This window comes from Gadus morhua, chromosome 20, assembly GCF_902167405.1.
Source record: "Gadus morhua chromosome 20, gadMor3.0, whole genome shotgun sequence".
NCBI classification, from domain to species: domain Eukaryota; kingdom Metazoa; phylum Chordata; class Actinopteri; order Gadiformes; family Gadidae; genus Gadus; species Gadus morhua.
Window position 1 is genome coordinate 1,423,894 of NC_044067.1, and position 24,905 is coordinate 1,448,798.

Consider the following 24,905-nt stretch of genomic DNA (forward strand, 5'->3'; position numbering starts at 1 on the left):
ATGGTGCACACGCGCCAATTGCATGACTTGATCCAGAATCGGCACCGCTACTCACATAACAAAATCCAGACACGCCGGCCCCTAGGTGGCGCTATACCAAAGAATACGCGTTTGGGGCTATAACTCCCACACCGAACCTCCCACAGTCAAAAACTTGTACCCACATATTCACTGGAGTCTGCTGCATCTTTTGGCATAGGCCACGCCCATTTGCGTCTATAATTTTTTTTCGCAAAATCGCGAAAACCGAAAAACTGTTTTTTCCCTACTCCTCCCACATTTCTTGACCAATCGACACCAAACTTTGCACACGACATCGTCAGACGCACACGCAAAGAATGCATGAAACACTTTTTTGATCCGTCCTTCGACGACGAAACGGTAGCGTTTTGAATATTGGTTTATTAGCTAAATTAGACGTGGAATATCAAAAATCCAAAGAAATCCAAAATTAGACATCGGATCGAGTCCACATTTTACACACATGTTGGTGCTAACCTTAATGTCGTTCGATAAAAATTACGGAAAATTTCGCCATTAGGGGGCGCAATAAACGAGGAAATTGTATATCTTCTGAAAAATGTCGCCGCGAAAACGCTACACTGACTTCTCGCTACTCCTACCACAGTCAAATCCTTTGTATCCACAGGTTCAGGGTAGCGTTTTGAACACATGCTTCGCTTTGTGCCGGCGAAACGCACATTTCTTGTCGCGTTGTGCCGGCGAAATGCACACTTCTTGGACCCCTGCATAACTGCTTGCAGTTCTAGTTATTATACTTCCCGCGCTAAAAATGGGCCCACAGCCCAAACCGTAAATGGTGCCGACACGCCAATTGCATGACTAGATCCAGGTCCGGCACCGCTACTCAGATAACAAAATCCAGACACGCCGGCCACTAGGTGGCGCTATACCAAGGAAAGACGCGTTTGGGGCTATAACTCCCACACCGAACCTCCCACATTCAAAACCTTGTACACACATATTCACTGGAGTCTGCTGCATCTTTTGGCATAGGCCACGCCCATTTGCGTCTAGAATTTTTTTTCGCAAAATCGCGAAAACCGCAAAACTGTTTTTTCGCTACTCCTCCCACATTTCTCGACCAATCAACACCAAACTTTGCACACGACATCTTCAGACGCACACGCAAAGAATGCACGAAACACTCTTTTGATGCGACCTTTGACGACGAAACGGTAGCGTTTTGAATATTGGTATATTAGCTAAATTAGACGTGGAATATCAAAAATCCAAAGAAATCCAAAATTAGACATCGGATCGAGTCCAAATTTTACACACATGTTGGTGCTAACCTTAATGTCGTTCGATAAAAATTTCGGAAAATTTCGCCATTAGGGGGCGCAATAAACGAGGAAATTGTATATCTTCTAATTGGCTGAAGGAATGTTCTTCAAACTCAAGGGAAACCATCAAGGGGCAAACCCGAGTCTATATAGAAAATATGGCCAAGAATTATTAATGTGGGCGGGAGTTATTTGGCAAAGGAAAATTGTCACATCGGATCGCGTTGTGCCGGCGAAACGCACATTTCTTGTCGCGTTGTGCCGGCGAAATGCACACTTCTTGGACCCCTGCATAATTAGGGGTCCAAGCCAACAGGTTGGATCCCTATTGTTTTTGTAGTGTTTGTTATTATTCCCCCGTAGAAGTGGGACCACAGCCCAAACCGTAAATGGTGCACACAAGCCAATTGCATGACTAGATCCAGGTACGTGAGATGACGGCAGACGACCAAATCCAGACATGCCGGCCACTAGGTGGCGCTATACCAAGGAATACGCGTTTGGGGCTATAACTCCCACACCGAACCTCCCACAGTCAAAAACTTGTACCCACTTATTCACTGGAGTCTGCTGCATCTTTTGGCATAGGCCACGCCCATTTGCGTCTAGAATTTTTTTTCGCAAAATCGCGAAAACCGCAAAACAGTTTTTTCCCTACTCCTCCCACATTTCTTGACCAATCGACACCAAACTTTGCACACGGCATCTTCAGACGCACACGCAAAGAATGCATGAAACACTTTTTTGATGCGACCTTTGACGACGAAACGGTAGCGTTTTGAATATTGGTTTATGGGCTAAATTAGACGTGGAAAATCAAAAATCCAAAGAAATCCAAAATTAGACATCGGAACGAGTCCAAATTGTGCACACATGTTGGTGCTAACCTTAATGTCGTACGATAAAAATTTCGGAAAATTTCGCCATTAGGGGGCGCAATAAACGAGGAAATTGTATATCTTCTACAAAATTTCGCCGCGAAAACGCTACACTGACTTCTCGCTACTCCTACCACAGTCAAATCCTTTGTATCCACAGGTTCAGGGTAGCGTTTTGAACACATGCTTCGCGTCGTGCCGGCGAAACGCACATTTCTTGTCGCGTTGTGCCGGCGAAATGCACACTTCTTGGACCCCTGCATAACTGCTTGCAGTTCTAGTTATTATACTTCCCGCGCTAAAAGTGGGCCCACAGCCCAAACCGTAAATGGTGCCGACACGCCAATTGCATGACTAGATCCAGGTCCGGCACCGCTACTCAGATAACAAAATCCAGACACGCCGGCCACTAGGTGGCGCTATACCAAGGAAAGACGCGTTTGGGGCTATAACTCCCACACCGAACCTCCCACATTCAAAACCTTGTACACACATGTTCACTGGAGTCTGCTGCATCTTTTGGCATAGGCCACGCCCATTTGCGTCTAGAATTTTTTTTCGCAAAATCGCGAAAACCGCAAAACTGTTTTTTCCCTACTCCTCCCACATTTCTTGACCAATCGACACCAAACTTTGCACACGACATCTTCACACGCAAAGAATGCATGAAAACACTTTTTTGATCCGTCCTTCGATAACGAAACGGTAGCGTTTTGAATATTGGTATATTAGCTAAATTAGACGTGGAATATCAAAAATCCAAAGAAATCCAAAATTAGCCATCGGATCGAGTCCACATTTTACACACATGTTGGTGCTAACCTTAATGTCATTCGATACAAATTCCGGAAAATTTCGCCATTAGGGGGCGCAATAAACGAGGAAATTGTATATCTTCTACAAAATTTCGCCACGAAAACGCTACACTGACTTCTCGCTACTCCTACCACAGTCAAATCCTTTGTATCCACATGTTCAGGGTAGCGTTTTGAACACAGGCTTCGCGTCGTGCCGGCGAAACGCACATTTCTTGTCGCGTTGTGCCGGCGAAATGCACACTTCTTGGACCCCTGCATAACTGCTTGCAGTTCTAGTTATTATTATTATTCCCAACTAGAAGTGGTACCACAGCCCAGACCGTAAATGGTGCCGACACGCCAATTGCATGACTAGATCCAGATCCCTTCGGACTACGCAGACGACAAAATCCAGACACGCCGGCCACTAGGTGGCGCTATACCAGGGAATACGCGTTTGAGGCTATAACTCCCACACCGAACCTCCCACATTCAAAACCTTGTACACACAGATTCACTGGAGTCTGCTGCATCTTTTGGCATAGGCCACGCCCATTTGCGTCTATAATTTTTTTTCGCAAAATCGCAAAAAACGCAAAACAGTTTTTTCCCTACTCTTCCCACATTTCTTGACCAATCGACACCAAACTTTGCACACGATATCTTCAGACGCACACGCAAAGAATGCACGAAACACTTTTTTGATGCGACCTTTGACGACGAAACGGTAGCGTTTTGAATATTGGTTTATTAGCTAAATTAGACGTGGAATATCAAAAATCCAAAGAAATCCAAAATTAGACATCGGATCGAGTCCACATTTTACAAACATGTTGGTGCTAACCTTAATGTCGTTCGATAAAAAATTCGGAAAAATTCGCCATTAGGGGGCGCAATAAACGAGGAAATTGTATATCTTCTAATTGGCCAAAGGAATGTTCTTCGAACTCAAGGGAAACCATCAAGGGGCAAACCCAAGTCTATATAGAAAATATGGCCAAGAATTATTAATGTGGGCGGGAGTTATTTGGCAAAAGAAAATTGTCTTTGGAAAATTAAAAATTTCGCCACAGGGCGGCGCCAAAAAACAACGACATTGTCTATCTCCTATTTGGCCAATGGAATGTTCTGAAAACGCGTTTTGGGCTATAACTCCCACACCGAAGCTCCCACAGTCAAAACCTTTGTATCCACATGTTGTTCACGGTAGCGTTTTGAATACTTGCTTCGCGTTGTGCCGGCGAAATGCACATTTCTTGTCGCGTTGTGCCGGCGAAATGCACACTTCTTGGACCCCTGCATAACTGCTTGCAGTTCTAGTTAGGGGTCCAAGCCAACAGGTTGGATCCCTATTGTTTTTGTAAGGATTTTTATTAGGGGTCCAAGCCAACAGGTTGGATCCCTATTGTTTTTGTACGGATTATTAGGGGTCCAAGCCAACAGGTTGGATCCCTATTGTTTTTGTAAGGATTTTTTTTATTATTATTATTATTATTCCCCCCTAGAAGTGGGCCCACAGCCCAAACCGTAAATGGTGACGACACGCCAATTGCATGACTAGATCCAGGTCCCTGAGTTCTAGGCAGACGACAAAATCCAGACACGCCGGCCACTAGGTGGCGCTATACCAAGGGAAAACGCGTTTGGGGCTATAACTCCCACACCGAACCTCCCACAGTCAAAAACTTGTACGCACATATTCACTGGAGTCTGCTGCATCTTTTGGCCTAGGCCACGCCCATTTGCGTCCATAATTTTTTTTCGCAAAATCGCGAAAACCGCAAAACTGTTTTTTCGCTACTCCTCCCACATATCTTGACCAATTGACACCAATCTTTGCACACGACATCTTCAGACGCACACAACAATTTAAATAATAACACGTTTTTGATCAGACCTTCGACGACGAAACGGTAGCGTTTTGAATATTGGTTTATTAGCTAAATTAGACGTGGAATATCAAAAATCCAAAGAAATCCAAAATTAGACATCGGATCGAGTCCACATTTTACACACATGTTGGTGCTAACCTTAATGTCGTTTGATAAAAATTTCGGAAAATTTCGCCATTAGGGGGCGCAATAAACGAGGAAATTGTGTATCTTCTACAAAATTTTGCGGCGAAAACGCCACACTGACTTCTCGCTACTCCTACCACAGTCAAATCCTTTGTATCCACAGGTTCAGGGTAGCGTTTTGAACACATGCTTCGCGTTGTGCCGGCGAAATGCACATTTCTTGTCGCGTTGTGCCGGCGAAACGCACACTTCTTGGACCCCTGCATAACTGCTTGCAGTTCTAGTTATACTTCCTTCGTTAGAAGTGGTACTACAGCTCAAACCGTAAATGGTGCACACAAGCCAATTACATGACTAGATCCAGGTCCGTGAGGTGACGGCAGACGACAAAATCCAGACATGCCGGCCACTAGGTGGCGCTATACCAAGGAATACGCGTTTGGGGCTATAACTCCCACACCGAACCTCCCACATTCAAAACCTTGTACACACAGATTCACTGGAGTCTGCTGCATCTTTTGGCATAGGCCACGCCCATTTGCGTCTAGAATTTTTTTTCGCAAAATCGCGAAAACCGCAAAACTGTTTTTTCCCTACTCCTCCCACATTTCTTGACCAATCGACACCAAACTTTGCACACGACATCTTCAGACGCACACGCAAAGGAATCGTGAGACAGTTTTTTGATCCGACCTTCGACGACGAAACGGTAGTGTTTTGAATATTGGTTTATGAGCTAAATTAGACGTGGAAAATCAAAAATCCAAAGAAATCCAAAATTAGACATCGGAACGAGTCCAAATTGTACACACATGTTGGTGCTAACCTTAATGTCGTACGAAAAGAAATTCGGAAGATTTCGCCATTAGGGGGCGCCATAAACGGGGAAATTGTATATCTTCTAATTGGCCCAAGGAATGTTCTTCAAACTATAAGGAAACTATCAAGGGGCAAACACGAGTCTATATAAAAAATATGGCCAAGAATTATTAATGTGGGCGGGAGTTATTTGGCAAAGGAAAATTGTCTTTGGAAAATTTCGCCACAGGGCGGCGCCAAAAAACGACGACATTGTCTATCTCCTATTTGGCCAATGGAATGTTCTGAAAACGCGTTTCAGGCTATAACTCCCACACCGAAGCTCCCACAGTCAAAACCCTTATATCCACATGTTGTTCACGGTAGCGTTTTGAATACTTGCTTCGCGTTGTGCCGGCGAAATGCACATTTCTTATCGCGTTGTGCCGGCGAAATGCACACTTCTTGGACCCCTGCATAACTGCTTGCAGTTCTAGTTATTATACTACCTCCCCGTGAAAGTGGAACCACAGCCCAAACCGTAAATGGTGCCGACATGCCAATTGCATGACTAGATCCAGGTCCGGCACCGCTACTCAGATAACAAAATCCAGACACGCCGGCCACTAGGTGGCGCTATACCAAGGAAAGACGCGTTTGGGGCTATAACTCCCACACCGAACCTCCCACATTCAAAACCTTGTACCCACATATTCACTGGAGTCTGCTGCATCTTTTGGCATAGGCCACGCCCATTTGCGTCTACAATTTTTTTTCGCAAAATCGCGAAAACCGCAAAACTGTTTTTTCCCTACTCCTCCCACATTTCTTGACCAATCGACACCAAACTTTGCACACGACATCTTCAGACGCACACGCAAAGGAATCGTGAGACAGTTTTTTGATCCGACCTTCGACGACGAAACGGTAGCGTTTTGAATATTGGTTTATGAGCTAAATTAGACGTGGAAAATCAAAAATCCAAAGAAATCCAAAATTAGACATCGGAACGAGTCCAAATTTTACACACATGTTGGTGCTAACCTTAACGTCGTTCGATAAAAATTTCGGAAAATTTCGCCATTAGGGGGCGCAATAAACGAGGAAATTGTATATCTTCTACAAAATTTCGCCGCGAAAACGCTACACTGACTTCTCGCTACTCCTACCACAGTCAAATCCTTTGTATCCACAGGTTCAGGGTAGCGTTTTGAACACATGCTTCGCGTTGTGCCGGCGAAACGCACATTTCTTGTCGCGTTGTGCCGGCGAAATGCACACTTCTTGGACCCCTGCGTAACTGCTTGCAGTTCTAGTTATTAGGGGTCCAAGCCAACAGGTTGGATCCCTATTGTTTTTGTAAGGATTTTTCTTATTATTATTAGGGGTCCAAGCCAACAGGTTGGATCCCTATTGTTTTTGTAAGGATTTTTCTTCCTATTATTATTATACTTACCCCCCTAAAAGTGGTACCACAGCCCAAACCGTAAATGGTGCACACACGCCAATTACATGACTAGATCCCGATCTCTTCGGACTACGCAGACGACAAAATCCAGACACGCCGGTCACTAGGTGGCGCTATACCAAGGAATACGCGTTTGGGGCTATAACTCCCACACCGAACCTCCCACAGTCAAAAACTTGTACGCACATATTCACTGGAGTCTGCTGCATCTTTTGGCATAGGCCACGCCCATTTGCGTCTATAATTTTTTTTCGCAAAATCGCGAAAACCGCAAAACTGTATTTTCCCTACTCCTCCCACATTTCTTGACCAATCGACACCAAACTTTGCACACGACATCTTCAGACACTCACACAAAGAATGCATGAAACACTTTTTTGATCCGACCTTCGACGACGAAACGGTAGCATTTGGAATATTGGTTTATTAGCTAAATTAGACGTGGAATAGCAAAAATCCAAAGAAATCCAAAATGAGACATCGGATCGAGTCCAAATTTTACACACATGTTGGTGCTAACCTTAATGTCGTTCGATAAAAAATTCGGAAAAATTCGCCATTAGGGGGCGCAATAAACGAGGAAATTGTATATCTTCTAATTGGCCAAAGGAATGTTCTTCAAACTCAAGGGAAACCATCAAGGGGCAAACCCAAGTCTATATAGAAAATATGGCCAAGAATTATTAATGTGGGCGGGAGTTATTTGGCAAAGGAAAATTGTCTTTGGAAAATTAAAAATTTCGCCACAGGGCGGCGCCAAAAAACAACGACATTGTCTATCTCCTATTTGGCCAATGGAATGTTCTGAAAACGCGTTTTGGGCTTTAACTCCCACACCGAAGCTCCCACAGTCAAAACCTTTGTATCCACATGTTGTTCACGGTAGCGTTTTGAATACTTGCTTCGCGTTGTGCCGGCGAAATGCACATTTCTTGTCGCGTTGTGCCGGCAAAATGCACACTTCTTGGACCCCTGCATAACTGCTTGCAGTTCTAGTTAGGGGTCCAAGCCAACAGGTTGGATCCCTATTGTTTTTGTAGTGTTTATTATTATTATTATTATACTTACCTCCCTAAAAGTGTGCCCACAGCCCAAACCGTAAATGGTGCCGACACGCCAATTGCATGACTAGATCCAAATCCGTGGGGACTACGCAGACGACAAAATCCAGACATGCCGGCCACTAGGTGGCGCTATACCAAGGAATACGCGTTTGGGGCTATAACTCCCACACCGAACCTCCCACAGTCAAAAACTTGTACGCACATATTCACTGGAGTCTGCTGCATCTTTTGGCATAGGCCACGCCCATTTGCGTCTATAATTTTTTTCCGCAAAATCGCGAAAACCGCAAAACAGTTTTTTCCCTACTCCTCCCACATTTCTTGACCAATCGACACCAAACTTTGCACACGGCATCTTCAGACGCACACGCATAGAATTGATAGACACTTTTTTGATCGGACCTTCGACGACGAAACGGTAGCGTTTTGAATATTGGTTTATGAGCTAAATTAGACGTGGAAAATCAAAAATCCAAAGAAATCCAAAATTAGACATCGGAACGAGTCCAAATTTTACACACATGTTGGTGCTAACCTTAATGTCGTACGATAAAAATTTCGGAAAATGTCGCCATTAGGGGGCGCCATAAACGAGGAAATTGTATATCTTCTAATTGGCCAAAGGAATGTTCTTCAAACTATGAGGGAACCATCAAGGGGCAAACCCGAGTCTATATAAAAATTATGGTCAAGAATTATTAATGTGGGCGGGAGTTATTTGGAAAAGGAAAATTGTCTTTGCAAAATTTCGCCACAAGAGGGCGCAAAAAAAACGACGAAATAATACATCTCCTAATCGCCAATGGAATGTTCTGAAAACGCGTTTTGGGCTATAACTCCCACACCGAACCTCCCACAGTCAAAACCTTTATATCCACATGTTGTTCACGGTAGCGTTTTGAATACTTGCTTCGCGTTCTGCCGGTGAAACGCACATTTCTTGTCGCTTTGTGCCGGCGAAATGCACACTTCTTGGACCCCTGCATAACTGCTTGCAGTTCTAGTTATTATACTTCCTTCGTTAGAAGTGGTACTACAGCCCAAACCGTAAATGGTGCACACAAGCCAATTACATGACTAGTTCCAGGTCCGTGAGGTGACGGCAGACGACAAAATCCAGACATGCCGGCCACTAGGTGGCGCTATACCAAGGAATACGCGTTTGGGGCTATAACTCCCACACCGAACCTCCCACAGTCAAAAACTTGTACCCACATATTCACTGGAGTCTGCTGCATCTTTTGACATAGGCCACGCCCATTTGCGTCCGTAATTTTTTTTCGCAAAATCGCGAACACCGCAAAACTGTATTTTCGCTACTCCTCCCACATTTCTTGACCAATCGACACCAAACTTTGCACACGGCATCTTCAGACGCACACGCAAAGAAATGATAGACAGTTTTTTGATCCGACCTTCGACGACGAAACGGTAGAGTTTTGAATATTTGTTTATTAGCTAAATTAGACGTGGAAAATTAAAAATCCAAAAAAATCCAAAATTAGACATCGGATCGAGTCCAAATTCTACACACATGTTGGTGCTAACCTTAATGACGTTCGATAAAAATTTCGGAAAATTTCGCAATTAGGGGGCGCAATAAACGAGGAAATTGTATATCTTCTAATTGGCCAAAGGAATGTTCTTCAAACTCAAGGGAAACCATCAAGGGGCAAACCCGAGTCTATATAGAAAATATGGCCAAGAATTATTTATATGGGCGGGAGTTATTTGGCAAAGGAAAATTGTCTTTGGAAAATTTCGCCCAAGGGCGGCGCCAAAAAACGACGACATTGTCTATCTCCTATTTGGCCAATGGAATGTTCTGAAAACGCGTTTTAGGCTATAACTCCCACACCGAAGCTCCCACAGTCAAAACCTTTATATCCACATGTTGTTCACGGTAACGTTTTGAATACTTGCTTCGCGTTGTGCCGGCGAAATGCACATTTCTTGTCGCGTTATGCCGGCGAAATGCACACTTCTTGGACCCCTGCATAACTGCTTGCAGTTCTAGTTATTATACTTCCCGCCTTGAAAGTCGGTCCACAGCCCAAACCGTAAATGGTGCACACGCGCCAATTACATGACTAGAACCAAGTCCGGCACCGCTACTCAGATAACCAAATCCAGACATGCCGGCCTCTAGGTGGCGCCATACCAAGGAGAAACACGTTTGGGGCTATAGCTCCCACACCGAACCTCCCACAGTCAAAAACTTGTACCCACTTATTCACTGGAGTCTGCTGCATCTTTTGGCATAGGCCACGCCCATTTGCGTCATTAATTTTTTTTCGCAAAATCGCGAAAACCGCAAAACTGTATTTTCGCTATCCCTCCCACATTTCTCGACCAATCAACACCAAACTTTGCACACGGCATCTTCAGACGCACACGCAAAGAAACCCTCAGACAGTTTTTTGATCCGACTTTCGACGACGAAACGGTAGAGTTTTGAATATTTGTTTATTAGCTAAATTTGACGTGGAAAATCAAAAATCCCAAAAAAAACAAAATGAGACATCGGATCGAGTCCACATTTTACACACATGTTGGTGCTAACCTTAATGTCGTTCGATAAAAATTTCGGAAAATTTCGCCATTAGGGGGCGCCATAAACGAGGAAATTGTATATCTTCTACAAAATTTAGCCGCGAAAACGCTACACTGACTTCTCGCTACTCCTACCACAGTCAAATCCTTTGTATCCACAGGTTCAGGGTAGCGTTTTGAACTCATGCTTCGCGTTGTGCCGGCGAAATGCACATTCCTTGTCGCGTTGTGCCGGCGAAATGCACACTTCTTGGACCCCTGCATAACTGCTTGCAGTTCTAGTTATACTTCCCGCGCTAAAAGTGGGCCCACAGCCCAAACCGTAAATGGTGCCGACATGCCAATTGCATGACTAGATCCAGGTCCGGCACCGCTACTCAGATAACAAAATCCAGACACGCCGGCCACTAGGTGGCGCTATACCAAGGTCAGACGCGTTTGGGGCTATAACTCCCACACCGAACCTCCCACATTCAAAACCTTGTACCCACATATTCACTGGAGTCTGCTGCATCTTTTGGCATAGGCCACGCCCATTTGCGTCTACAATTTTTTTTCGCAAAATCGCGAAAACCGCAAAACTGTTTTTTCCCTACTCCTCCCACATTTCTTGACCAATCGACACCAAACTTTGCACACGACATCTTCAGACGCACACGCAAAGGAATCGTGAGACAGTTTTTTGATGCGACCTTTGACGACGAAACGGTAGCGTTTTGAATATTGGTTTATTAGCTAAATTAGACGTGGAATATCAAAAATCCAAAGAAATCCAAAATTAGACATCGGATCGAGTCCAAATTTTACACACATGTTGGTGTTAATCTTAATGTCGTTCGATAAAAATTCCGGAATTTTTCGCCATTAGGGGGCGCAATAAACGAGGAAATTGTATATCTTCTAATTGGCCCGAGGAATGTTCTTCAAACTATAAGGGAACCATCAAGGGGCAAACCCGAGTCTATATAAAAAATATGGCCAAGAATTATTAATGTGGGCGGGAGTTATTTGGCAAAGCAAAATTGTCTTTGGAAAATTTCGCCACAGGGCGGCACCAAAAAACGACGACATTGTCTATCTCCTATTTGGCCAATGGAATGTTCTGAAAACGCGTTTTAGGCTATAACTCCCACACCGAAGCTCCCACAGTCAAAACCTTTATATCCACATGTTGTTCAGGGTAGCGTTTTGAACACATGCTTCGCGTTGTGCCGGCGAAACGCACATTTCTTGTCGCGTTGTGCCGGCGAAATGCACACTTCTTGGACCCCTGCATAACTGCTTGCAGTTCTAGTTATTATTATTAGGGGTCCAAGCCAACAGGTTGGATCCCTATTGTTTTTGTAAGGATTTTTATTATTTTTATTATACTTCCCGCGCTAAAAGTGGGCCCACAGCCCAAACCGTAAATGGTGCCGACACGCCAATTGCATGACTTGATCCAGGTCCGGCACCGCTACTCAGATAACAAAATCCAGACACGCCGGCCACTAGGTGGCGCTATACCAAGGAAAGACGCGTTTGGGGCTATAACTCCCACACCGAACCTCCCACATTCAAAACCTTGTACACACATATTCACTGGAGTCTGCTGCATCTTTTGGCATAGGCCACGCCCATTTGCGTCTGGAATTTTTTTTCGCAAAATCGCGAAAACCGCAAAACTGTTTTTTCCCTACTCCTCCCACATTTCTTGACCAATCGACACCAAACTTTGCACACGACATCTTCAGACGCACACGCAAAGAATGCAGGAAACACTTTTTTGATGCGACCTTTGACGACGAAACGGTAGCGTTTTGAATATTGGTTTATTAGCTAAATTAGACGTGGAATATCAAAAATCCAAAGAAATCCAAAATTAGACATCGGATCGAGTCCAAGTTTTACACGCATGTTGGTGTTAACCTTAATGTCGTTCGATAAAAAAATCAGAAAATTTCGCCATTAGGGGGCGCAATAAACGAGGAAATTGTATATCTTCTACAAAATTTCGCCGCGAAAACGCTACACTAACTTCTCGCTACTCCTACCACAGTCAAATCCTTTGTATCCACAGGTTCAGGGTAGCGTTTTGAACACATGCTTCGCTTTGTGCCGGCGAAACGCACATTTCTTGTCGCGTTGTGCCGGCGAAATGCACACTTCTTGGACCCCTGCATAACTGCTTGCAGTTCTAGTTATTATTATTATTATTCTTCCCCCCGTACTTGTGGGACTACAGCCCAAACCGTAAATGGTGCACACGCGCCAATTGCATGACTAGATCCAGGTCCGGCACCGCTACTCAGATAACCAAATCCAGACGCGCCGGCCACTAGGTGGCGCTATACCAAGGACAGACGCGTTTGGGGCTATAACTCCCACACCGAATCTCCCACATTCAAAAACTTGTACGCACAGATTCACTGGAGTCTGCTGCATCTTTTGGCATAGGCCACGCCCATTTGCGTCCATAATTTTTTTTCGCAAAATCGCGAAAACCGCAAAAATGCTTTTTCCCTACTCCTCCCACATTTCTTGACCAATCGACACCAAACATTGCACACGACATCTTCAGACGCACGCGCAAAGAATGCAGGAAACACTTTTTTGATGCGACCTTTGACGACGAAACGGTAGCGTTTTGAATATTGGTTTATTAGCTAAATTAGACGTGGAATATCCAAAATCCCGAAAAATTCAAAATTACACATCGGATCGACTCCAAGTTTTACACACATGTTGGTGCTAACCTTAATGTCGTTCGATAAAAATTTCGGAAAATTTCGCCATTAGGGGGCGCAATAAACGAGGAAATTGTATATCTTCTACAAAATTTCGCCGCGAAAACGCTACACTGACTTCTCGCTACTCCTACCACAGTCAAATCCTTTGTATCCACAGGTTCAGGGTAGCGTTTTGAACACATGCTTCGCTTTGTGCCGGCGAAACGCACATTTCTTGTCGCCTTGTGCCGGCGAAATGCACACTTCTTGGACCCCTGCATAACTGCTTGCAGTTCTAGTTATTATTATTATTTCGTACGCCTTAGAAGTGGGCCCACAGCCCAAACCGTAAATGGTGCCGACACGCCAATTGCATGACTAGATCCAGGTACGGCACCGCTACTCAGATAACCAAATCCAGACACGCCGGCCACTAGGTGGCGCTATACCAAGGAATACGCGTTTGGGGCTATAACTCCCACACCGAACCTCCCACAGTCAAAAACTTGTACCCACATATGCACTGGAGTCTGCTGCATCTTTTGGCATAGGCCACGCCCATTTGCGTCTAGAATTTTTTTTCGCAAAATCGCGAAAACCGCAAAACTGTATTTTCGCTACTCCTCCCACATTTCTTGACCAATCGACACCAAACTTTGCACACGGCATCTTCAGACGCACACGCAAAGAAATGATAGACACTTTTTTGATCCGACCTTCGACGACGAAACGGTAGAGTTTTGAATATTGGTTTATTAGCTAAATTAGACGTGGAAAATTAAAAATCCAAAAAATTCCAAAATTAGACATCGGATCGAGTCCAAATTTAACACACATGTTAGCGCCACCCTTAACGACGTTCGAATAAAAATTCGGAAAATTACGCCCTAAGGGGGCGCTATAAACGAGGAAATTGTATATCTTCTAATTGGCCAAAGGAATGTTCTTCAAACACAAGGGAAACCATCGAGGGGCAAACCCGAGTCTATATAGAAAATATGGCCAAGAATTATTAATATGGGCGGGAGTTATTTGGCAAAGGAAAATTGTCTTTGGAAAATTTCGCCACAAGGGGGTGCAAAAAAACGACGACACAATATATCTCCTAATTGGCCAATGGAATGTTCTGAAAACGCGTTTTGGGCTATAACTCCCACACCGAACCTCCCACAGTCAAAACCTTTATATCCACATGTTGTTCACGGTAGCGTTTTGAATACTTGCTTCGCGTTGTGCCGGCGAAACGCACATTTCTTGTCGCGTTGTGCCGGCGAAATGCACACTTCTTGTTATTATTATTATTATATCTAGGGGCTCTCCACTGTGTTGGAGATGGGGGGGGGGGCTTTACGGCTTGGATACAGGCCTCTCTCTCTCGATTCGTATTAAACCTATCTCTGCTGTCACCCGGTGGTGTCCCAGGATTACGCTGGGATTAAAAGTGACGGTTATTCTTGCCTATGTTACAGTTTGTAACCGGCGTTGTAATATCCTGATTCCTGTCCTCTACCATTAGTTATGAATGGAACGCTCTGCGTTTAATGTGTGCTTGTGTGGACTTTTAGTCGATCGTCACACAGTGTTGCCAGTGTTGCACACTCTGTGTGTTCTCTGGAGAGCTTCTTCGCTGCGTTGATACACCAAATAAGATGCTCTTTGTCGCTGTCTATTTCATGTAGGCTATGTCGTTTTGGCTTGGCACATGGTGGCATGACACTGGGATTAAGAGTGTCCGGTTATTCTGGGTTTGGTTACAGTTCTTATCCGGCATTTTTAATATCCCATCCTCTAACAATTGATAATGGATGTTACCATTCTCTGATTTGGTCAGCTTTGCACATTCTGTGTGTTCACCGGCAAGCCGTAGGTTATTCGTTGCTTTGTTAAGCCAATTTAGCGTTATATACACGTGCCATGGGGAATGTGGGCGCTAAAATGTAAATGTACATTTATTTGTAAAGCACTTTTAAAAAACAACAACAGTTGACCGAAGTGCTAAAAAAACATAAAAAATAAAAATAAAAGGTAAAACAAAAAACAAACAACAATAAAACACTAAAAATCATTCATTTGAGACGACGATAATAATAATATTAACAATAATTAATATAACCGCAAGCGGTGATTAACGGGGTCCGAGCAAAATTAAAAGTCAAGAACACACTAATGGAAGATATATAAATATAACATAATTGTCATATTTAAGGAAAGTTGTTCCACTTATAAACCTGAAATGCAGCCTCATTCACATGGTCAAAATGTCTATTGATAAGCCCACAACATTCAAAGCACACATTTCTCAAGTGAATTAAGGGCTTTCTTCAAAGAATATACCTGAAAAATCTTTGAAATTCTGGGGAAATTAAACATTTGTAGTCAAGAACACTGACGGAAGAATATAAATAGGACAGAGTTAATTATGAAGGAAAATGGTTAACAAAGAAGTTCCCCTTAATACCATACTGTGTCTTGGCAGGCCGATTCTTGGAAACTAATGAATGAATGTTGATTGCCTGATGAATTTCAGGTGCTGTTCAATGTTGTGTTTCGTAAATGAGCGGCAATGACAGAATATCATGTTCAGCTTGTTCATAATGCTTTAATCAGGATTCAAAATCTCAACCTAAGGATCACCAGATCACGGCATTATCCCATTGAGCCACTGACATTTATGAACTGCATGAAGCCTCATTCACAAGGTGAAAATGTTGATTGATAAGCACACAATGTCAAGAAAACTCCAAGCACACATTTCACAAAATAATTAAGGGCTTTCTTAAAAGAGTACAGATCTGAAAATCTGCACTGTTAATGGTATCCAACTAATAGCCGTATGGTAGTTATACAATAACAAAATGGTCATATAGGCAAAATGGGTTGAGACTGTGGACGTTTGGCTTTTCTATGAAATTGTGGGAAAAGTAAACATTTTTAGAGCAGAAGACCAGGGTGAAAAAGATGCATCTGATTTTAGAGATTAATATGATGAAAGAATTTTGAGTCCAGATCAATCTAGTAAGGGGAAATAAGGCTAGTTCATAATTGTTTTATGAACTAGCAAGGTTCGATCTTAGGACCCTCTTTATTCAACATCTACATGCTCCCACTAGGGCAAATCATGCAAAATAACAATATTGACCATCATTGCTATGCTGATGACACGCAAATCTATGTATCGCTATCACCAAATGACTATCGGCCCATAGATCTGCTGTGCCAGTGCATTGAGCAAGTGAAGGAATGGATGTGCCGAAATTTCCTTCAACTAAATGAGGACAAAACAGAGATAATTGTATTTGGTTCTAAAACGGAAAGGCTTAAAGTAACCCAACACCTTCACTCTCTGTCCCTGAAAACCTCAATCAAAGCCAGAAATCTAGGGGTTATCATGGATTCAGATTTACATTTTGACAGTCACATTAAATCAGTTACAAAATCGCCATATTATCACCTTAAAAATGTAGCAAGACTTAGAGGGCTCATGTCCACCGAAGACTTACAAAAACTTGTACATGCCTTTATCACTAGTAAGCTTGATTACTAATTATTAATGGTCTCCTTACAGGTCTCCCAAAACAAACTCTGAGGAAGCTTCAGCTTGTTCAGAATGCTGCTGCTAGAGTTCTAACAAAGACCAAAAAATTTGATCATATTACACCAATTCTGAAATCGTTACATTGGCTTCCTGTAGGTCAGAGAATTTATTTCAAAATCATGTTGCTTACCTATAAATCCCTACATGGTTTAGGCCCAAAATATTTAACTGATATGCTTCCACTACATCAGCCTTTTAGACCACTAAGAAGCTCTGAGACCAATCTGTTAATTATCCCCAGAGTAAACACAAAACATGGGAAAGCAGGATTTAGTTACTGCGCAACAAATAGCTGGAATAAACTCCCAGAGGATTTAAGACTTGCCCCAACTCTGAGCACCTATAAAACAAGACTGAAGACTTTTATGTTTGCTATAGCTTTCTGCTAAATCTTAAATACATTGCACTTTCTAAAAAGCTTTTTTAACTTTGCCTTTATTTTCTATTTTAATACTAAAATGCCTTTTAAACTTTCTATTTTTTGCATATGTTTTTCTTTTACTTACCTATTATTTTATTTTATTGTATGACAATGTTTATATGTGAAGCACTTTGAGTCTGCCTTGTGTATGAAAAGTGCTATATAAATAAAGTTGATTTGCCTTGCCTTGCCTTTTAAATAGCGCCACCTTTGGGGGCAGTACCACAATTCGGGTTTATGGGTAGGGGGTAATGGTATCCACCTAATCATACTCGTATGTTTTCTTTATACAATAACAAAATGGTCACATAAGAAAAATGGGCTAACTGCTTGAACTTTATTGGCCAATATTTCTCAAATGGAACTAAGTTAAACAAATTCTGTTCGATGATTTTTGTGAGGCTTGGTCTAAAGATTTTATGTGGCGATTTTGGTGAATTTTTGATTATTTTTGTAGCCTGTGAATCTTTTTATCATGTTTAGCTTGGATAAGAAATTGTGGGAAAAGTAAAAAAAAATCGGGCATAAAACCTGGGGTTTTATAAATGCATCTGATTCTAGAGATTAATATTCTGAAAGAATTTTGAGTCCAGGTCATCAGATTTTTTACAATAGTTCCAGCTTTGGGTTATGGGTGGTTGGGGTTATTGGTAACCATACCTGAACATTTCAAGAGCTTTTGACTTACGGTATTGGGTGCAGTATGACTTTTACAGAATTTGAGGGGAAAAAAAAACATTACAGAAACAATAGGGGACCAAGCAGCTATTATCAGGTGCTCTAATAATAATAATAATGACAGTAATAACCAGTGGCGGCTGGTGATCAAAAATGTAATAGACAGGGAGTCTGGGGTTCCGCCCCCCCCATAAAAAAAAAGGAATTTAATAGATTTGATTTCCTGTATTCTGGTGCATTTTGGGGATGGCCACTACCTATTTACCTACTATTCATTCAGATTCATAGCCTTTATGGCCATTCCACCAGCCATTGCTATTTGACCCATTGTTATTATTCTGATATTGAGAAAAATCATGAACACTGTCCTATGGCGTCACATTTTTTTTTCACATTTTTTGTGAGTCTCAATGTCTACTTCAAATGCAGTTAGAAATATGGGACAGGTGCTTCATTTTGTTTATATGCTACAGGCCGAAAGACTAAATTAATATGTAACTTACTTGCTCCTTTTAAGTATAGCATTCCTTGGGGAGTCCAATTCCTCCACTGAAAAGGGTGGAAAGTACTTACAACTCTGCTAGTTAGCGATCTATCTCTTCTCTACATGTAGTTGTGTTGCGCGATTGCTGCTGAGGGAGGTAGCCTATTTGAATGATTCGCTGAATTGTCCAATCATGTGGTGATAACAAAAAAGAAAAGCGATACCATTGGCCTGCGGGTGCACACTGGTGCGACCCGAGGGCGAATTTTCTCGTGCCAATGAAAAGCTGTCTCTGCTTGATACAGCAAAAAGTTAGCGAGCTTACATTGACTCCAACATGGCCGGAGCCCCTGACTTGGAGTAGGGCTTTATTTCGAATGACCAATAACTAGCCTAGCCCAAATCATTGACGTTCAGACGCATTTAAATGGTTGCTCGCAGTGACAAGTATATCACACAATTAAACGAGGATAAACGCTATGTACTTTTGATGATTTATTTCGTATTGATAATAGTTTATTAATAGTTGGCAGATGTATTCAAGTGAATATTTCACAGAGGGGCGGCGCCCTAGCGCCCTCTATTGACCCACCGCCACTGGTAAGAACAATGATAATGTTGGCTAGACGTTGCCACAATGGAATAAATCAATGTACAATCCGGATCAAAAGACAAAAATATTTGATAAAGAAGAGGTAAAAGAAAAGTTATACTGAATTAAAAGCAAGAGAGTAGAGATGAGTTTTAAGATTTGTTTAAAAATAGCTACAGAGGGGGGAAATGTAATATGCAGTGGCAAGCTGTTCCATAGTTTAGGGGCAACAAAAGCAAATGCCCTATCTCCTCTACATTTGTGTTTAGTTTTGGGAACAGCCAGTAAGTGCAGGTCAGAGGATCTGAGACTTCTTTTAGGAGTGTATTTGACTAGTAAGTCAGATAGGTATTAGGTACATGGGGGCTTTTCCATTTAAGCATTCAAATGTTAGTAGCAAGATCTTAAAATGTATTCTATGGTGGACAGGGAGCCAGTTGAGGGTGGCTAAGATGTGGGAAATATGTCCACCCTTACGGGTGAACATTAGTAGGCGAGCTGCAGCATTTTGTACCAACTCTAAGCGAGAGAGGGTGGCTTTGTTGAGACCAACATATAGGGAATTACAGTAGTCCAGCCTGGTAGTTACAATTGCATGGATTACCTTTTCAATGTCAGGGACAGTCTGAAAAGGTATTAGTAGTAGTGTGATCTACAGTGTCAAATTTTAAATGCACATAAATGTACGCAAGCCCATAAGGCGAAGCCTAGAGGGCTATGCCTGTAATCACAGAACTAGAGTTATAATAACATAACTATCGTTAAGGTGGTTGACCAGAGGTTCTGTGCTCAAACCCCATTATAGACTACATGCAGGCACTCTTGAGCCAGACCCTAACCTTTTCCAACTCATAATGTCCTCTGAATTCACTGCTTGTTGCGTTGTAGAAACTTTCGAAAGAGTAGGAAATACTAACAGTAAGTAGTATACTAATATGTATTGATGATTTATTAGGTGAGTGCTGCATGCAGTGCTCAACTATTGTTCTTCATAAGTTTTATTCTTCCTTTCTTTTTCTTTCTTTCTTTTTTATTCTCTACAAACTTTGTGTCACGGTCTCTCCCACCAGATCCTAGCTGCCACTAGTTTCGTTCTGTGTCAGTCTTGTCTGTCCCTGTTTGTTGTTGTCTCAGTGTTTCATGTGCGGGGGCGTGGCCTCCGCATTCCAGCACAGTTCCCCGACCCAGCCTCGTTGATCACCCACACCTGACAATCATCTGCAATCAGGATCACCAGGATATCTACGCCAGTCTTCCAGCCATTCGTCGCCAGATCGTCGTTTGTACTTACCCTGTTGAGTAGCTTCCTGATTCTATTCCTAGTTCTAGTTTACTCGTGCTCAAGTCTGCGCATTCCTAATACTTCTTTCTCTCTACCAGTCATCACCATCACAACCATACCACAACCCTGCTCTGCTGCCGGATTACCATCTTTGTCGAATCGTCGTGCGTGACTGTCGGTTCGCCTGGCAGCCGACCCATCCAACCCCGGTTCGGACCCCCCGGCCCGTGGTTTCAGGATTACCGCTAACGGACGCAACCTTCTGCACTACCCTCGATCAACCTTGGACTAACCGTGGACTGATCTGCCTGGTTATTAATTTCTGTGGGTTAACTAAGCTATTTTCGGTTATGTTTTATTTTACTTTGTCAGACTTGACTCTGACTGGCACCCCAACATAAAATTTAGTCTAACCCGCTACAAACTGTTCTACTGTTTCCGCTCTCGTCTGTTGTCATTTGTGCCGTGCGTTTGGGTCCCACCTGTCTTGAGCCGTAACAGTACGATCTGGCCAAACATGGACCCAGCCGACACCGATGACGCAGCCGTTTCTTTGGCCGCTCACGTAGCAAACTTATCCTTGGAGGTACACTGCCAGGGCGCCCTCGGGGAAGAACATTCCCGGAACCTGAGGGAGGTTTCCGTGAGCCTAAGTCGGTTTGCTATGGCCATGTCGTCCCTCGAATCCCGGGTGGCACTTTTGAGTCCGTCCTTCGCTGGTTCCCCCCCTACGGGTCCTATTGTTCGCCGGGAGCCCTACGTTCCGACTCCAGCACCATATGAGGATGACCCTGGGGCTTGTCATGGCTTTTTTCTGAAGAGCCGCTCACCTACGCCACCGAAACCTCCCGCATCGCCTACATGATCGCCTGCCTTAGGGGGGTAGCGCTTACCTGGGCTTCGGCAGAGATGGACCGCGGGGGTCCCGAGGCCTCCAACTACCTGGCTTTTATGAGGGCGATGCGGCGGACCTTCGACCATCCAGTTCGGGGCCGACAGGCCGCTCAGCGTCTTCTGGATCTACGCCAGGGTTGCCGCAGCGTGGCGGAGCTCGTGATCGATTTCCGGATCTACGCGGCAGAGAGTGGTTGGCGTGACGACGCATTGAGGGATGTTTTTCAGCGATCTCTGTCCGACCACCTACGGGATGAGATTGCGTTGCGGGATGAGCCGTCTGATTTAGAGGCGCTCATAACTCTTGTCATGCAAATAGACAATTGTATCCGGGAGCGAAGGAGAAAGAGTTCCGTTCGGACCCCGCAATCCGTTCCTTTCCAGTCCACGACAGCGAGACCTCCTCCGCGGATCACCGACACCTACTGAGAGTCTCCGAGTCGTCCCGAGCCTGAACCCATGCAGCTGGGGTGCGCACATCTAACCACGGAGGAGTGCGACCAGCGGCTTCGGACGGGTTCCTGCATGTATTGCGGGAGAGTGGGTCATATCCGCCTCCACTGCCCCATGCGCCCGGGAAACGGACCGGCTCGGTCGTAATGGGAGTTTACCGATCGAGCTGCGCTCCCAATTACGCCAACTCCCGTACCCTGCTCAAGGCCACACTTTCGTGGCGGAACCGCTCATTACACCTCTCCGCCCTCGTCGATTCTGGAGCAGACGAGAGTTTTTTGGACCGAGAGGTGGCAAGACAGCTGGGAGTAGACATCATTCCACTCGACGTGTCAATGGAGATGAGCGCTCTCAACGGAATGCACTTGGCCAGGATTGAGCATAAGACCGCTCCCTTGTCTCTGCTGCTTTCCGGGAACCATCAGGAGCAAATCTCGTTTCACCTCATTGATTCACCCCAGTGCCCTTTGGTACTGGGTCATCCCTGGCTTCGTCTTCATAACCCCAGTTTAGAGTGGAGCTCCGGTAAGGTCTCTGCTTGGAGTACCCATTGCTTATTGAACTGCCTACATTCCGCATCAGCACCTGCGACAGTCGCTCCACAGCCCATTCCAGATCCCCCGGACCTCACGTTGGTGCCCCAGGATTATCATGATTTGGGCCCGGTATTCAGTAAGCAACACACACTATCTCTGCCACCACATCGCCCGTACGATTGTGCTATTGACTTACTTCCTGGTTCCCCTCTCCCTAGCAGCCGCCTGTTTAACCTTTCGCGTCCTGAACGAGAGGCCATGGAGGTATATATCCGGGACTCTCTTGCTGCGGGTCTTATTCGTCCCTCATCCTCACCGGTAGGGGCAGGTTTTTTTTTCATTGCAAAGAAGGACAAGACCCTTCGTCCCTGCATTGACTATAGGGGACTCAACGACATTACGATAAAGAACAAATATTTGTTGCCTCTCATGGACTCAGCTTTTGTTCCTCTGCGGGGCGTTACCGTTTTCACCAAATTGGACCTTCGTAACGGCTACCCCTTGGTTCGCATCCGCGAGGGGGATGAGTGGAAGACGGGCTTCACTACTCCGTTAGGTCACTTTGAATATCTGGGGATGCCGTTTGGACTTACCAATAATCCTGCAGTATTCCAGGCCCTGGTCAATGACATTTTGAGAGACATGCTCCATCAGTTTGTGTTTGTGGACATTGATGACATTCTGATTTTCTCTCGGTCTCTCGCAGAACATAAGCTGCATGTCCGCCAGGTCCTGCAGCGTCTTTTGGAGAATCGGCTGTTTGTCAAGGCGGAGAAATGCGAATTCCATGTGCCTTCAGTGACCTTCCTGGGATTCATCATCGGCCAGGGGAGGCTAGAGATGGATCCAGGGAAGGTAACTGCTGTGTCAGATTGGCCGGATCCCACCAATCGTAAGCAGCTCCAGCGTTTCCTGGGATTTGCCAATTTCTATAGAAGATTCATCAGGAACTACAGCCACATCACCGCACCTCTCACAGCGCTCACCTCCGTCAAGGTGGCATTCAGATGGACCCCAGAGGCTGCGGCTTCGGGATGTTGAAGCGTCGCTACGTCTCTGCCCCGGTTCTCACGCAGCCCGATGGCAAGCTGCAATTCGTGGTCGAGGTTGACGCATCGGACACCGGGGTTGGAGCAGTTTTGTCCTAGCGCTCAACCATGGACGGTAAGCTTCACCCTTGTGCCTTCCTCTCTCGAGGGCTAACTCCCCCAGAGCGGAACTACGACGTGGGAAACCGGGAGCTCCTCGCCGTCAAGCTCGCACCAGGCGTTGCGGGCAAACCAGGAATTGGAAGGCATGCTGCGCTGTGTCACAGCCGCTAATCCCGCCTCATGGAGCCTTCATCTTCCCTGGGTAGAGTACGCGCACAACACGCACAGTAATGACACTACCGGAATGTCCCCCTTTCTCTGCTCTCTGGGCTACCAGCCCCCGCTGTTTCCCTCGCAGGAGGCAGAGATTGCTGTTCCCTCGGTTCGGGCCCATATCCTACGCTGCCAACGCACATGGAACAAGGCTCGGGCTGCGCTGCTTCGGACGTCCCCCCGCTCCCAGCGACAAGCCAACCGCCACCGGACACCGGTGCCCCAGTACGTTCCCGGTCAGAACGTCTGGCTCTCAACGAAGGACCTTCCGTTGAAGGTAGGCTCTCGGAAGCTCGCGCCCCGGTTTGTTGGTCCTTTTGAGATCGAGGCCATCATTAATCCTTGTGCTGTGCGTCTCCGGCTTCCTCCCTCTCTTCGGGTTCATCCCACCTTTCATGTCTCATTGCTGAAACCTGTCTCCTCCTGTCCTCTGGCGGTCGCTACGCCTGCTCCACCTCCACCGTGCATCCTTGACAATCACCCGGCGTGGACGGTCCGGCGGTTGCTGGATGTCCGCCCTATAGGGCGCGGATTTCAGTACCTGGGTGAATGGGAGGGTTACGGTCCAGAACACCGGCAATGGGAGCATGATCATGGACGACACATTAATTTCAGACTTCCACCGAGCTCATCCTACTGCCAGACGTCCGCCAGGTGGCGTCCCTGGAGGGGGGGGTACTGTCACGGTCTCTCCCAGTCAAAATAAGCGAAATCATGTGCGGAAAAATAGAGCTAGAAGCCTACGTAGAAACAGTTTTTTTACCCTTATTTGGATATAATTTCTTTGTATTTTATATTGTTCCCATTTTTTTTGTGAAGGTTTTATCCTTTTTTTTGTAAGGTGAGATAGACATGAAGGTATGGGAGAGTGAGGGGAAGACATGCAGCGAAGGACCCCGGGCAGTAATCGAACCCCGGTCTCTGTGGTAAGGACCGGGCCTTAATGGGACGCCCTCTACCCGGTGAACCCCCGGGGCGCACTGTATTGGTCCCTTTTTACACGTAAAAGATCAAA

General features: G+C 44.8%; 2 protein-coding genes across 6 annotated transcripts in view; both read right to left on the minus strand.

The window, feature by feature from the left end:
- Positions 1-24,905, minus strand: part of LOC115533112 (MORC family CW-type zinc finger protein 3) — a 267,109-nt gene that overhangs the window by 153,698 nt on the left and 88,506 nt on the right. The window lies entirely within an intron of this gene.
- The window catches only part of LOC115533113 (glutamic acid-rich protein-like), a 148,945-nt gene that overhangs the window by 123,281 nt on the left and 759 nt on the right, over positions 1-24,905 (minus strand). The gene's annotated exons all lie outside the window — the stretch shown is intronic.